The sequence below is a fragment of the Nyctereutes procyonoides genome, unplaced genomic scaffold, assembly GCF_905146905.1.
Source record: "Nyctereutes procyonoides isolate TBG_1078 unplaced genomic scaffold, NYPRO_anot_genome, whole genome shotgun sequence".
Taxonomy (NCBI): Eukaryota; Metazoa; Chordata; class Mammalia; order Carnivora; family Canidae; genus Nyctereutes; species Nyctereutes procyonoides.
The window spans coordinates 53301583-53316285 of NW_026575125.1; the positions used below are offsets into that span (position 1 = coordinate 53301583).

Consider the following 14703-nt stretch of genomic DNA (forward strand, 5'->3'; position numbering starts at 1 on the left):
TTACTATTGACATATATGAGTTTAGTGTCATCATGATATCTATTTAGTCCTTGTTTTTGTGGATTGTTCCACTGAACTTCTCCTTAAAGGGGAATTTTAAGAGTCCCCCTTAAAATTTCTTGCAGAGCTGGTTTGGAGGTCACATATTCTTTCAGTTCCTGCCTGTCTTGGAAGCTCTTTATGTCTCCTTCCATTTTGAATGAGAGCCTTGCTGGATAAAGTATTCTTGGTTTCATGTTCTTCTCATTTAGGACCCTGAATATATCCTGCCAGCCCTTTCTGGCCTGCCAAGTCTCTGTGGAGAGATCTGCTGTTACCCTAATATTCCTCCCCATGAAAGGCAGGGACTTCTTGTGTCTTGCTGCTTTAAGGATCTTCTCTTTATCTTTGGAATTTGTAAGCTTCACTATTAGATGTCGAGGCGTTGAACGGTTTTTATTGATTTTAGGGGGGGGATGTCTCTATTTCCTGGATCTGAATGCCTGTTTCCCTTCCCAGATTGGGAAAGTTTTCAGCTAGGATTTGTTCAAATACATATTCTGGCCCTCTGTCCCTTTCGGCGCCCTCGGGAACCCCAATTAAACGTAGATTTTTCTTCCTTAGGCTGTCATTTATTTCCCTTAATCTGTCTTCATGGTCTTTTAATTGTCTGTCTCTTTTTTCCTCAGTTTCCCTCTTTGCCGTTAACTTGTCTTCTATGTCACTCACTCGTTCTTCCACCTCGTTAACCCTGGTCGTTAGGACTTCTAGTTTGGATTGCATCTCATTCAATTGATTTTTAATTTCTGCCTGATTGGATCTAAATTCTGCAGTCATGAAGTCTTGTGAGTCCTTAATGCTTTTTTCTAGAGCCACCAGTAGCTCTATAACAGTGCTTCTGGATTGGCTTACTGACATTGATTTGTAATCCAGATTTTGTAACTGTGGGAGAGAGGGCTGTTTCTGATTCTTTCTTTTGAGGTGAGGTTTTCCTTCCAATCATTTTGCTCAGTGCAGAGTGGCCAAAAACAAGTTGTATTGGGAAAAGTAGAGAAAAAGAGAGAAGAAAAGGAAAGAGAAAGAAAATAGAAAAAGAAAGGAAAAAGGAAAAAAAGAGAAGAAAAAGAGAAAGAAAGTGAAAGAAAGGTGAAAAAAAGGGGGGTGGGGGAAGCAATCAGAAATCAAAAAGAAAAGAAAAAAGAAAAAAAAACAAAAAACACGGGGGAGTATCTTCTGAATCTGTAGACTTTAAGTCCCTTGACTTCCCCTGGAACTGGTCTGTCCAGCTGGTCTTCTGGGGCAGGGGCCTGTTGTGCTGATTCTCAGGTGTTAGCACTTGGGGGAGCTGCTCTTGCCCTGCCTGCTGCAGGGCTCAGCGGGGGTTGTTTACCCCGTGAGGCCCCAGGAGGAACAGCCGCAGTTGCTATGGCAACTCTGGAAGCCTGGATTCAGCCTCCGCAGGAACTAAGGGGCTCGGGGCTCTCGGCTCTGCGTCTGCAGGGCCTGGAGGCTCCGGGCGGGGCGGGGGGCGGCGCTGATCTGCTCAGCTCCGGGCAGGAGCGTCCTTGCTGTCCTGGGCCCTCCCGGCCTCTGCCTGTCCCGGGGGGAGGCCGAATCCTGGGCTGTGTCCCGGCGCCCTGTGCTCCGGGGCCTGCACTGTGGGATTCGTGCTCCCGCCCCGCAGCTCCCTCCCTGGAGCCGCTCCCGAGTCCCTCCGAGCTGCTCCGGTCCCGCCGTGCGCGCTGCAGCCCTTAGGGAGCTCGGTGCACTCTCCTGAGCTCGCAGGTGTCTGTTAGTGTCCCAGGGAGCCCGAGGGCATCCCCGCCCTCCTGGGTCCTGCTCTAACTCCCTGCGAGCCCCTTTCAGCCCGGGAAGGTTGGTGCAGCTCCTGCTTCTCCGGGACGGGGCTCTCCTGTCCTGGGGACACTTGCCCCGGCCTCAGCCCGGCTCCTCGCGGGGCCCCTCCCCCTCGGAGTCCTTTTGTTCCTTTATTTCTTTTTCCCCTGTCTTCCTACCTTGATAGAAGCGCGAATTCTTCTCACTGTAGCGTTCCAGCTGGTCTCTCTTTAAATCTCAGGCCGAATTCGTAGATTTTCAGGATGATTTGAAGGTTAACTAGGTAATTTTTTGGGGACAGGTGATTTGGGGACCCTGCTCTTCCGCCATCTTGCCCCTCCTCCGGGTTTCTCTTTGGTTATGGAATTTTTCTTTAATTTTTACATAAGCTTAAAAAAATATAGTTAGAAATGTGCTCCTGAATTCCAAATGTGGGCCCAGGGGTTTGTGTTGGCACATTGTTGCCGGGTTGGGCGGGCCGGTTTCGGAGGGCTTTGTGGGAGAGCTACTGGTCCCCCACCCGCTGACAACATGGATGAGGACGGGCTTCCTCTCATGGGGTCAGGGTGCCAGCTATTCAAAAGAAAAGGACGGTGGCATTTCTAAACCAGTTTGTGGTGCACACTGTACAGTTCCTCAACTGCTTTTCTACAGTTTGTGAGGAGAAACTAGCAGACCTTTCTCCTCGTGTGCAGCATATTGAAACAACTCTCAATATTTTAGATGTAAAGTTGTCATCCATTCCAGGCCTAAATGATGTCACATTTGAAGTATCTCCTGTAAGCGTCACTGGTGTCACAAATGAATCACATTCTGAAACTACTTCAGAGAAATCACAGCAGAACAGTTTACAAGACTCTGGACCACAGAGAAGTGAAGTAACACCAGAAAATATCTTAACTGTAGCTAAGGACCCAAAATATGCCAGATATCTCAAAATGGTTCAAGTGGGTGTTCCAGTGATGGCATTAAGAAACAAAATGATATCAGAAGGACTAGACCCAGATCTTCTTGAGAGGCCAGATGCTCCAGTGCCTGATGGTGAATGTGAAAAAAATACAGAAGAAAGTTCAGATAGTGAATCTTCTTTAGTGACTAAGCTTAATTTTTATAACAGTTACATATACATGTGTAGGTATACATATACATTCTATAAGAAAGAGAACCTGAACTTGAACTCTTAATCATAAAACATCAAATGGCCATATATCCACCACCAAACTTCTTCTATGTTAAAAATAAATAAATAAAGCATTTATAACCTGGCAAAAAAAAATCCCAAGTCTTTCACCTAAGTGATCCTTGAATTTTGCAGTCTGCCCCAGGGTTATTTGCTTGCTTCCTCTCTAGGAGTAGGGCAGCATCCTCAAGTCTCTATCACAGGCAAGCCTGGGTACCTCTAAAACTCCAGTCTTTGAGACCTGCTATTTGTAAAACTCATTAAAATCATCCCCTCTCATTTTCCCAGCCAATGGCTTTGGGAAGTGTTCTTGCGTGTATCCCTGTGCACTCCACACTCTCTCTCACCTTTCTCCATGACCAGGGCTCCCCCTCCTCTGCAGCATCCAGGATTCATTTCTCCTCCAAACCACATCTCTGCACTTCCTATCTTCCTTGATGTGGCCTCTTCTCTCTCTCTAGCTATGCACTTTGTTCTCTCAGTCCTTGGGTTGATTTCTTAGATATTCAGAATGATTTGATAATTGTCTAGCTGTTTCAAGGGACAAAGCAGACCTAGGGTCTTCCTACTATGCCACCATCCTAGCTTTCCCCGAGGCAATACACATCTTGATATCAACTCTGCTCTGTGTTTAATGTATGGGTAAATACTGATTGAATAGTTTCTACATGATTTTTATAATTTACTTGGATTGTTACTACTGTTTACCCCCAGTTTGAACACCAGTTGGATTAAAAGTATCTTAGAAAAAAATACCTTAAAAATGTTATGACTCTTAAAATACTGGAACTCCAAGTAGTTCCCAGTCAAAATCGGAAGTGAAAAGGGGGTAAGATGTTTGTGAGTGATTTCTAATAAATCTTATCCTCAAAACCTGACCCATCATGAAGAGTTTGAGGTGTCTAATCTGCCTTTGCATAGCCCATTCTCTTCCATTTTATTCATAAGTGCTGTTCAGAGGCCTTCCTGGTGTCAATCCATGGTGACTGCCATCATTAGAGTACTAAGCAAATTTGCTGAAGTAATGCATGATATTTCCAAATACTCAGGAATCAGGTCTGGGGGGATAGAAGTAAAGGGAATGTAGGATAATCACTCAAATAATCCTCTCAGTCTCTGTAGATAAGGCAATTTCAAGAATAGGGGCATGAAGTGGGCTTATATCCTTTTCCCCTTATCCAGTCCACCCATCCTTCGACTGGAGCAGCATTTGTTCTGTGTGCTGGGATACACCAAGGCAAGTGGAATATGGAGTAGAACTATAAAAATGTGTGATATTGCCAGATTAAAGACTAGAAAGACTTGTTCTTGGTTTCCTTGTGCTTGATGAAAGCATAGCATATGAGCAAGTTGCTGAAGAGAGATATCATATACTGAAAGGGGACTGTATATGCCAAAGACAACAGTATTTTTTTTCTATGATATGGCGTTTACCTCCACCACAACCATTGCCTGTTTTTTTTCTGTTGGCCATTCCCATACTGGATTATGTACACTGGTTCCATTTAGATTTCTGAGATTCCAGTTTTGATCCTCAGTTGGAACCCAAGTGAAATTTTGGAGGAGCCAATTAATAGTACTTTACAATGGAATAGTTCATTTTGTGTGGGGTTACAAATTAAGCTGGCCCTAAGGGACTATAGAAGACATAGATGAAGAGGCCTTACTCCAAAGTCTGACAAACAGAAACTCCTGGATTTGCCTTACATTTGAACAATCACAGATTTCACTGCTTCAAAGAAGAGTGGATTAGCTTTTCAAAGCTTTTAATAAAGTGGGATCCTGAGGATCCAAGAGCTAGTTCCTTATACCTCCTGCAGGGGAAGGGAAATCAAGAGTCCTGCTAATTAACTCACATTCACTGGGATGATGTAATTCTTTTTCTAATGTTTTTATTTTTTATTATGATTATTTTTTGTATATTTTTTATTGGAGTTCAATTTGCCAGCATATAGCATAACACACAGTGCTCATCCTATTAAGTGCCCCTCTCAGTGCCCGTCAACCAGTCGCCCCAACCCTCTGCCCACCTCCCCTTCCATTACCCCTTGTTTGTTTCCCAGAGTTAGGAGTCTCTCCTGTTCTGTCACCCTCTCTGATATTTCCCACTCATTTTCTCTCCTTTCCCCTTTATTCTTTTTCACTATTTTTTATATTCTCCGAATGAATGAGACCATATAATGTTTGTCCTTCTCCGACTGACTTACTTCACTGAGCATAATACCTTCCAGTTCTATCCACGTTGAAGCAAATGGTGGGTATTTGTTGTTTCTAATGGCTGAATAATATTCCATTGTATACATATACCACATCTTCCTTACCCATTCATCTTTCGATGGACACCGAGGCTCCTACCACAGTTTGGCTATTGTGGACATTACTGCTATAAACACTGAGGTGCAGGTATCCTGCTGTTTCACTGCATATGTATCTTTAGGGTAAATCCCTGGCAGTGCAATTGCTGGTTTGTAGGGCAGTTCTATTTTTAACTTTTTCAGGAACTACCACACACTTTTCCAGAGTGGCTGTACCAGTTCACATTCCCACCAACAGTGCAAGAGAGTTCACCTTTCTCCACATCCTCTCCAACATTTGTTGTTTCCTGTCTTGTTGATTTTCACCATTCTCACTGGTGTGATATGGTATCTCACTGTGGTTTTGATTTCTATTTCCCTGATGGCCAGTGATGTGGAGCATTTTCTCATGTGCTTGTTGGCCATATCTATGTCTTCCTTGGTAAAATTTCTGTTCATGTCTTTGCCCATTTCATGATTGGGTTGTTTGTTTCTTTGGTGTTGAGTTTAATAAGTTCTTTATAATCTTGGATACTAGCCCTTTATCTGATATGTCATTTTAAAATATCTTCTCCCATTCTGTAGGTTGTATTTTAGTTTTGTTGACTGTTTCTTTTGCTGTGCAGAAGCTTTTTATCTTGATGAAGTCCCAATAATTCATTTTTGCTTTTGTTTCCCTTGCCTTCATAGTTGTATCTTTCAAGAAATTGCTGTGGCCAAGTTCAAAAAGGGTGTTGCCTGTGTTCTCCTCTATGAAAAGCCCACAGCAAATACAATTCTCAATGGGGAAACACTTTCCTCTAAGATGAGGAACATGACAGGGATGTCCACTCTCACCACTGCTATTCAACATAGTATTAAAAGCCCTAGCCTCAGCAATCAGGCAACAAAAAGAAATAAAAGGCATTCAAATTGGCAAAGAAGAAGTCAAACTCTCCCTCTTCGCAGATGAAATGATGCTGTACATAGAGAACCCAAAATATTCCACTCCCAGATTGCTATAATTCATACAGCAATTTGGCAGTGTGGCAGGATACAATATCAATGCCCAGAAATCAGTGGCATTTCTCTACACTAACAATGAGACTGAAGAAAGAGAAATTAAGGAGTCAATCCCATTTACAATCGCACCCAAAAGCATAAGACACCAAGAATAAACCTAACCAAAGAGGTAAAGGAACTATACCTTAAAAACTACAGAACACTTCTGAAAGAAGTTGAGGAAGACACAAAGAGATGGAAATATCTTCCATGCTCATGGATTGGAAGAATTAATATTGTGAAAATGTCGTTGCTACCCAGGGCAATTTACACATTCATTGCAATCCCATCTAAATATCATGGACTTTCTTCAGAGAGTTGGAACAAATCATCTTAAGGTTTGTGTGGAATCAGAAAAGACCCCCTCCCAAAAAAAAAGAAAAGAAAGGACCCTGAATATCCAGGGGAATATTGAAAAAGAAAACCAGAGCCAGGGGCATCACAATGCCAGATTTCAGGTTGTACTACAAAGCTGTGATCATCAAGACAGTGTGGTACTGGCACAAAAAGAGACACACAGATCAATGGAACAGAATAGAGAACCCAGAAATGGGCCCTCAACTCTATGGTCAACTAATATTCGACAAAGCAGGAAAGACTATCCACTGGAAAAAGGATAGTGTCTTCAATAAATGGTGCTGGGAAAATTGGACAGCCACATGCAGAAGAATGAAACTAGACCATTCTCTTACACCATACACAAAGATAAACTCAAAATTGATGAAAGACCTAAATTTGAGATAAGGATGATGGAATTCTGTGGGGGCCAATCAGAACATTTACCCACAAGGAGTGAGTTATTTTTCCCTTTTCTTCATCACCTTCAATGAGTATAAATTCCCTTTCAGTCATTTGCAAGTAATAGCTATCAAGGTTTTTGAAGTGTATTTTATTCACTCCAAATTATCACTGTGGGAGAGAGTAAGCATAGCCTTGATACCTTATTCCAAGCCTCCTCTCTAAAATAGGTTTAAATAAGTCTAAAGAGTAAGTTTTCCACATTGCCTTTAGGAGCTTAAATATTACTGAGAGTGTTATCACTTTGTCAATCCTGAGTCAGAAAAGAGCAGCTCTCTGTAGCCCGGGCTCAAGGCCAGAGGCCCAATGCTCTCCATGTCCCCACTTTCAGCTTATATATGCAGATCTGTTGAATACTGACACTACTTTAATCACTTGAAAAGAGAAGCATACATTAATTTATTTCCAAGTCTCTTGGATTAAAACTGTTTTTGTTCCTGCTTCTCTTTCCACTACAGACTAAGTCCCAAACAGCAGGCTGTGATTTTGAAATAGTTTGCATTAACAACCATAGGTACCACCTATTATGTATTACTTCCTAGCCAGACAATACCTTAAAAATTCATTCAGATAATTCCTATGCATTGCTTCTTTTCTGACTAACTGAATTGTTTTGGGGTATGACACATTTCATCCCATTAAGATTTATCAACACAGGTTTACAATCAATCAATCCATTAGCAATTTTTACCAAAAGCCTCTGAAACATCTCAGCCTTAAAGAATGACGAAAGCTGTTCATTGACAGGTCATAGAGACAAGTCTAACAAACCAAATAATTAGAGAATGATTCAAGTTGGAAAACTAGTGTATGAAAAGTGCAAATGATTTCTAGTTCTCTAGGCATTGAGAAAAGAAAGCTATCAATGACAGGTGAAACAGGCAAAGGAAGTTTAAGAGAGGGCAGAATCAGATGTATTCTTATCATTATACTGTCCATCAAACCATGTTTCAGGGATACCCTAGAGATGCCACTGCCTTCTAATGTGCATTGTATTAATTAATACAAGAACTCTTATTCAGAGCTGGAATTTCTGGAACTAGCATGTATGGTTGTGGGCCTTAAACCATCTTAGGTTCCCAATGGTGGGATAAAGGGATTGAGGACTTTCTACTTTGTTGTGATAAAGTAAAAGTCAGTCCTGAATTGCTTTTCCTCATTCCAGGGGCCATAAATAAAAAGGTTAAGCTAGAAGAAAAAAAGTCACTGAATAGGTGAGTAGTCTCCAACACAAAGAAGTGGCAGTTAGCTAATAAAGTAGGGTAAGTAATGTGTATATGTGTAGAAGGGTGGGACTATGTTATAATATAGAAGATTTAGAAGTAGAAGACTTTATTTTTTTCCATTACCACCCCACCTCCTTACTCTGTCACCAACTTGCTGTGTGACTTTGGGCAAATCAATTTTCTGTATCTTGGTTTCCTCAATTGTCAGATGGAGATGATATATACCTGACAAGGTAGTGGTGAAGATTAAGATTGTGATAGGCATATATATGAGCATGTTTCTTTATGTTTGTGTACTATAAATTTGTGTGGTATATATATGTGTGGCATGTGTTTATGTTGCATATGTTGGATTGAGGCTGTTACAGAATTTCCCTATCCCATCGTTTTGCTCCATCTCTTCCTCCCACTTCTACTTTCAACCCCCTTCACTCATGTAATAAATGTGCCGAGAGGCAAACAGGAATGGTCAAATCCTAGTCTAGGGTATAGTATGTAGGATCTCCCAGAGCCAATGGACATATACCACTTTCCATAGCTTTGCAGATTCCTCTGTCTCAGGCAACCGTTCTTATGTTGAAAATGTTATCATTCCTTATTGAAACATCTCAAAGCAGCTGCCCATACCACAAGGGAGTGTTTATGGTTGGAAAAGGGGGGGATTGCTATCTAGTGTTGGGAATTGAGCTTGAGTCTTTGTCCAGGGGAGATGTTTTTTCTCCAATTAATATGGATGGAGGAGGGGTTAGGAGGCTCACCTCGGTGCTCTGGTTACAGATCTGTCCCAAATTCTCCCCAACTGGAGAAGCTCTGTGCCTTCCAGGCTCAGTTCATCACTCAGGGGAAAAGGGCAAGTAAAGTCTCACTGCCCTCTTCCTTTAGGAACTGCTTCACCACTAAGGGTTGTCTTCTGGATGCTGAGCAACTCAGTGGACTATTGCAGCCAAGGCAGCATGCATGCTCCCAGGCCTGGCAGTGCTTCCCGGTTGAGCTTTGCAGGTGACTTCATCTTCAGACTCTGCAAGGACTTGCTGCCAGGATGATGTCTGCAAATCAGAGGAAAGCACAGGTGGTTCACACAGGAGGAAAGGCAAGCCAATTTTCCAAGTGCTAACTGGGGTTCCATTTGGCCCTATCAAAGGTTCAGTCATTTTGGGAGCCAGATCAGATGGAGCTTTTTTTTTTTTAGATTTTATTTATTTATTCATGAGACACACACACACACACAGAGAGAGAGAGAGAGAGGCACAGGCACAGGCAGAGGGAGAAGCAGGCTCCATGCAGGGAGCCCGACGTGGGACTGGATCCCGGGTCTCCAGGATCACGCCCTGGGCTGAAGGCAGCACTAAACCACTGAGCCTCTCGGGCTGCCCTCAGATGGAGCATTTGAATGGGGAGTGTTTGTCACCAACAAGGCAGGCAGCATTCATCACTTCTTAACCTCTCAGTTAAATGTACCAGATTTTTAAATTTTTTTTATTGGAGTTCAATTTGCCAACACATAGCATAACACCCAGTACTCATCCCGCCAAGTGCCCTCCTCAGTGCCCATCACCCAGTCACCCCAACCCCCCCACCTCCCCTTCCACTACCCCTTGTTCATTTCCCAGAGTTAGGTGTCTCTCATGTTTTGTCACCCTCACTGATATTTCACTCATTTTCTCTCCTTTCCCTTTATTCCCTTTCACTAATCTTTATATATTAAATATACCAGATTAAGTTTAACAGCCAGCAGGTAATTAATCTACCCCCCCAATTCCCTTTCTTTCATGCTAATCTCCCATCCCCTCCTTAAGGTCCCTCTGCTATCAGATTATTTTTCTCACACAAGAAGTCCATCTAGGAGTTCTAGCACTGTGGAGTCTTCCAAGCAGTTTGGAATGCAGAAATTAGGAGAGGCAGGAGATAAGAGGCAGTTCAGGAAAAGGGCTCTTTGAAAGTTTCATCTGACTATATTTCCAGTGATGCAAAAAAGCATATATGGAATCATAGAAATATGTGTGGACTTTTTGCAAAAACTATGTGCTCAGTACTTACCAAGATACCTATTTTCTCCTGAAAAAAAGGAAAGCACATGAAGAGGGAGAAGGAAGAGAGGAAATTAAAAAGCCCAGAAAGCAGGCAATCTCCTATTTTAAAATTTAGAGCAAAGAGTCTTATTTCTTGAAACTCTTGAAAGAGAGGTTTGGTTTGCTTGCTTTCTTCTTCTTCTTCTTCTTCTTCTTCTTCTTCTTCTTCTTCTTCTCTCTTTCTCTCCCTTTCTTGTGTGTCTATCCTTCTGATGTAGGTAGTCACTTATTCCTTGGAGCTAGGGTTTCTTGGCACCAAGATAACTAGTGCTGGTGACCTGGAATTCACACATGTGCCTTCACCCCATCCTTCCTTAGATGTTATCTATCATACTGGAAGGCACTAAAGAAATCATTAACTTCTTGCCTCTTACAAGGAAGACATACATTATTTATTCTATAAGGCATGTGTAAGGTGGGGATGCAGGTTCTAGCAAGGACAGAAATAGGAAAAAGAGCAATAAACAGATTTTTATGGAGTTGTTCAGTTTTCCTGTCTCATTTGTGGAGAAAATAATCTCCCAGTGTGTCTTTTGTTTTGTCAAATGTATTCCTTATATCCCCTGAATCCTGAATCTTCTCAAGGGGATATGTGTAAACACTCTAAACCACTCTTATGCACATTGATGCACTAAATTCCCCCTGAGTAGAGTGGAAGCCCTGTCAATCTATGTCACACATCTAATTTTCCCTAATAGTATGAAAGCACCATGAATTTCTTCCATAAAAGCTTGATGTTCCCCCTGGATAGACCAAGAACCCAGTTTTCTACTTGTACACTGTTTTACTCACTGGAGAGTGTGGGAACACTTCACATCTGCTACATTTACCAGATTTCCCCCAGCAGTGAAGAATACTAGGTATCTTTCTATACAGCTTGAGTTTCCTTTGGAGAGTATGGGGGAACCCCATGTGCCGGATTTCTGAGTTTATGTGATAGCCCTGCATTGTACCCTGTGCCCCTCGAAAGAGTTATTTGGAGTGGGAGTATCATAACTCACCCTTACTCCAACTGTCACCTGGACAGTTTGATTTTTTTTTAAATCTTCATTGAAGGTAAAATTTTGCAGCATTACTTTGTAGTAACCCCAGTCAGGGTTAGAGCATGCACATCTTTCCAGCATCTAGTTTCCCCTGTGGTGAGTACAGCAACCTTGAACTGTCTGCCCACATATTAAATTTACCACAGACAAGGCCAGGATGCTGTGTCTCCTGCAAACACCAAAAATTCTGTAGACAGCAAGAAAACACCTCACATCTCTCCTACAAGCTAAAATTTATCCACAGACAATGCTGGAAGATCCCTTTCTTTCCCTCATATTCCTTAACCCCAAAGCTTCTCTTTAATATAGCCTTGATGGTCTGCTCCAGACCTAAACAGTGGCCAAGAGCTCTGGAGAAATTTCTAATAGTCTCTCCATTCTTCTACATCTCAACATCACTTCCTCAACTGAGTCCTAACAGCCACTAGCAGATGCTCATAGGCACACAGCTCCTTCATGGAATCAGTGAGCCTCCCCCCAACCCAGCTGATGCCAGATCTTCACTCTGCCAACAGAAGTACATCAGCTGTCTCTCAGCAGCTGCACACATCTGCAGAATGAAATCAGTTATTAAGGAGTGTCTGGGGGTAAAAATAAAATTCCAATTTCATATTTGAGAATGCAGACTTTGGATAAGCACAGCGAGCTCAACACCTTTACAGCACAATAGCCCTGAATCACGTGCTTTCCTATAGCCCTCTGAGTGATCTGAAGCCCATAATCTCCATCTAACCAATGCAATTCTATTACGATCTTTCCCTTTCCCACTCCACTGTCTCACCTTTAAAGAGGCTTGCTGCACCATTATTAACCTATCAGAACCTGAAATCCTTGTCCAGTGAAACATCAACACTGCAAGAACTTTTTTTTTAATTTTTTTTAAATTTATTTATGATAGTCACACAGAGAGAGAGAGAGAGAGAGAGAGAGAGAGAGAGAAAGGCAGAGACACAGGCAGAGGGAGAAGCAGGCTCCATGCACCGGGAGCCCGACGTGGGATTCGATCCGGGGTCTCCAGGATTGCGCCCTGGGCCAAAGGCAGGCGCCAAACCGCTGCGCCACCCAGGGATCCCCTACTGCAAGAACTTTGAGTCCTTTTTTTTTTTTTTGGAAGGGCAACAAATGTTTATTGGCTTCTCTAAAAGCCGGAACGGAGACGTGTCTTCTCTCCCGATCAGGTTGCCCCATCCCACAGCCCCACCAACCTGAGGTAGTCCCACTCAGAGGTCCCCGGGGAGCCACCCCGACTGGGCAGACACTGGAGATGGGGAGGAAAAAATTTCAGGAGAAGCAATGCTATACAAGGTTTTGTTTGTTTGACAGCAGGTATGCGTAAGGGTGTTCCTGGGCAGGGCTGGCGCCCCGCGTTCCGCGCGGCCACGTCAAGAGACCCGCACTGGCGCTGGTGGTCAAGGGCAACCAGCCAGGCGACATCAGCCGGAATGCACTGATTTCGAGGCTTTGTGTTCATTTCGCCCTTGGCCCCTTCTCAGTCGGCTTCCCGATATCCTTCCCCCGCAGCTTGAGGCCGATGGCTCTCTTGATTTTGCCCAGAACCTGGTTATTAGAAGGCTCTGCAATTCTGCTCTGGATCCTCAGATTGCCCCCTGGGATTCAGCTTTCCATACCACTCAGAGTGCTTCCAAAGTCACCCTTACTTTCCCACAACAGTTGCACGTGGGGTTCCTGGAGAGGTAACACAAGCCAACCAATCAGGGCCAGGGTTAGGGAGCAACAGCTTGCTGTTTGGTCTGGCTAAGCCTGACATAAGTTTCTGGGTAATGAATTTATGCGATTCTATAGGGAGGGAGATGGCTGCACTGCCCCGGATTGATGCAGAGAGCTAGGGGCATTTCTGCTCTTTGGGCTCTAAGAGGAGACCCTCCTCTCTAGCCACCCACGTGTTGCCATTTATAAGGAATTTGAGCTGTCACTCAGTTTTTCAATCCATTCTTTGACAAAGTTAAAAGCCAAACTTTGGAAAAGCTTCTGCATCCCTCCACCCCTTATCAGCTCTTTGAGGTACATCTCCAGCCTATCAAAAGAGAGACGTAAAGTGGTTGTCTCCTTGCCAGAAGGGCATGCCTCACACCTAATCTCATGTTAGTAAGGTCCTAAAAATTTTTCAGCTAATGACTATGGTAAGACAAGAAATAGGTAATGAGAAGGATGAATTTTTTACAGACTTGTTTTTTCATGGCGAAGGAAGTTCTTTTGTATACATTCACATATATTAGCACCCTTCCCTCTTTCTTTCATCTTTGAGCCCTACAATACAAGATGAATATTTTCACCCTGATGGGAAAGTATTTTATTTCTCAAGTGAGGAAACAGAGAGGCAAGTCACTTGTTTGATATGGAAATATTAATTGTAGAGGCAAGTCTTCACATCTTCTGACTGTATTTTCAATGATGCCTCAACATAACTTGTCTGACATGAGATCTTGGGGTTGAGTGTGCAATTTTGTTTTTGTTTTGTTTTTGTGCTGTTATTATGCTAATCACTCAGAATTGTGCATTTGGGGTCTTGGGTGCATTGTGTTTGTGTTGAAGACAATTTTATAACTTGTGTTTTGGTCAAGTTAATATGTAGCTTGAAGAGAAAATATGGCAGATCAATATCCCTCATGATCTCTTTTTGATGTTGTTCAGTAGCTTGAGTCTTTCACAAAAGTCTCTTCCACTATATTTATACTAATCCTTTCTCAAACTTTTCAGACTATTATTTTTTTAAAGATCAGGCAGAGGGAAAAACAGGCTCCACGCAGAGAGCCTGACGTGGGACCCGATCCTGGGGCTCCAGGATCATGCACTGGGCTGAAGGCGGCGCTAAACCGCTGAGCCACCTGGGCTGCCCCAGACTATTATTTTAATGATTTCTAATTCATTTCCTTGAAACCCTCTGTCATGTCCCCAGATGTCCATGACTATGACACACCAAAAATTAATTTAAATGATAATTTTACCACATTGTGATCACTGCATAAGAAGGTGCAATGATTGCCTAGATCACAAGCTCTGCAGTTATAAAGACTCCTCTGAAATTTGCATCCACAACCTCCCAACCAGTTTTCTCATCCTCTCATTGAATCTTTATTTTCTATTTCCAACTCTAATTCCGCTTTCCATGAAAGCACTCCTTGACTTCTTTTTTAAAAAGATTTTATTTATTCATTCATGATAGACATAGAAAGAGAGAGAGAGAGAGGCAGAGACACAGGGAGAGGGAGAATCAGG

At 42.8% G+C, this 14703-nt stretch overlaps 1 pseudogene; it reads left to right on the forward strand.

The window, feature by feature from the left end:
* The first annotated feature begins 2346 nt into the window (after positions 1-2346).
* LOC129518590 (WASH complex subunit 3-like) lies at positions 2347-3077 on the forward strand (annotated as a pseudogene).
* Positions 3078-14703: the final 11626 nt, after the last annotated feature.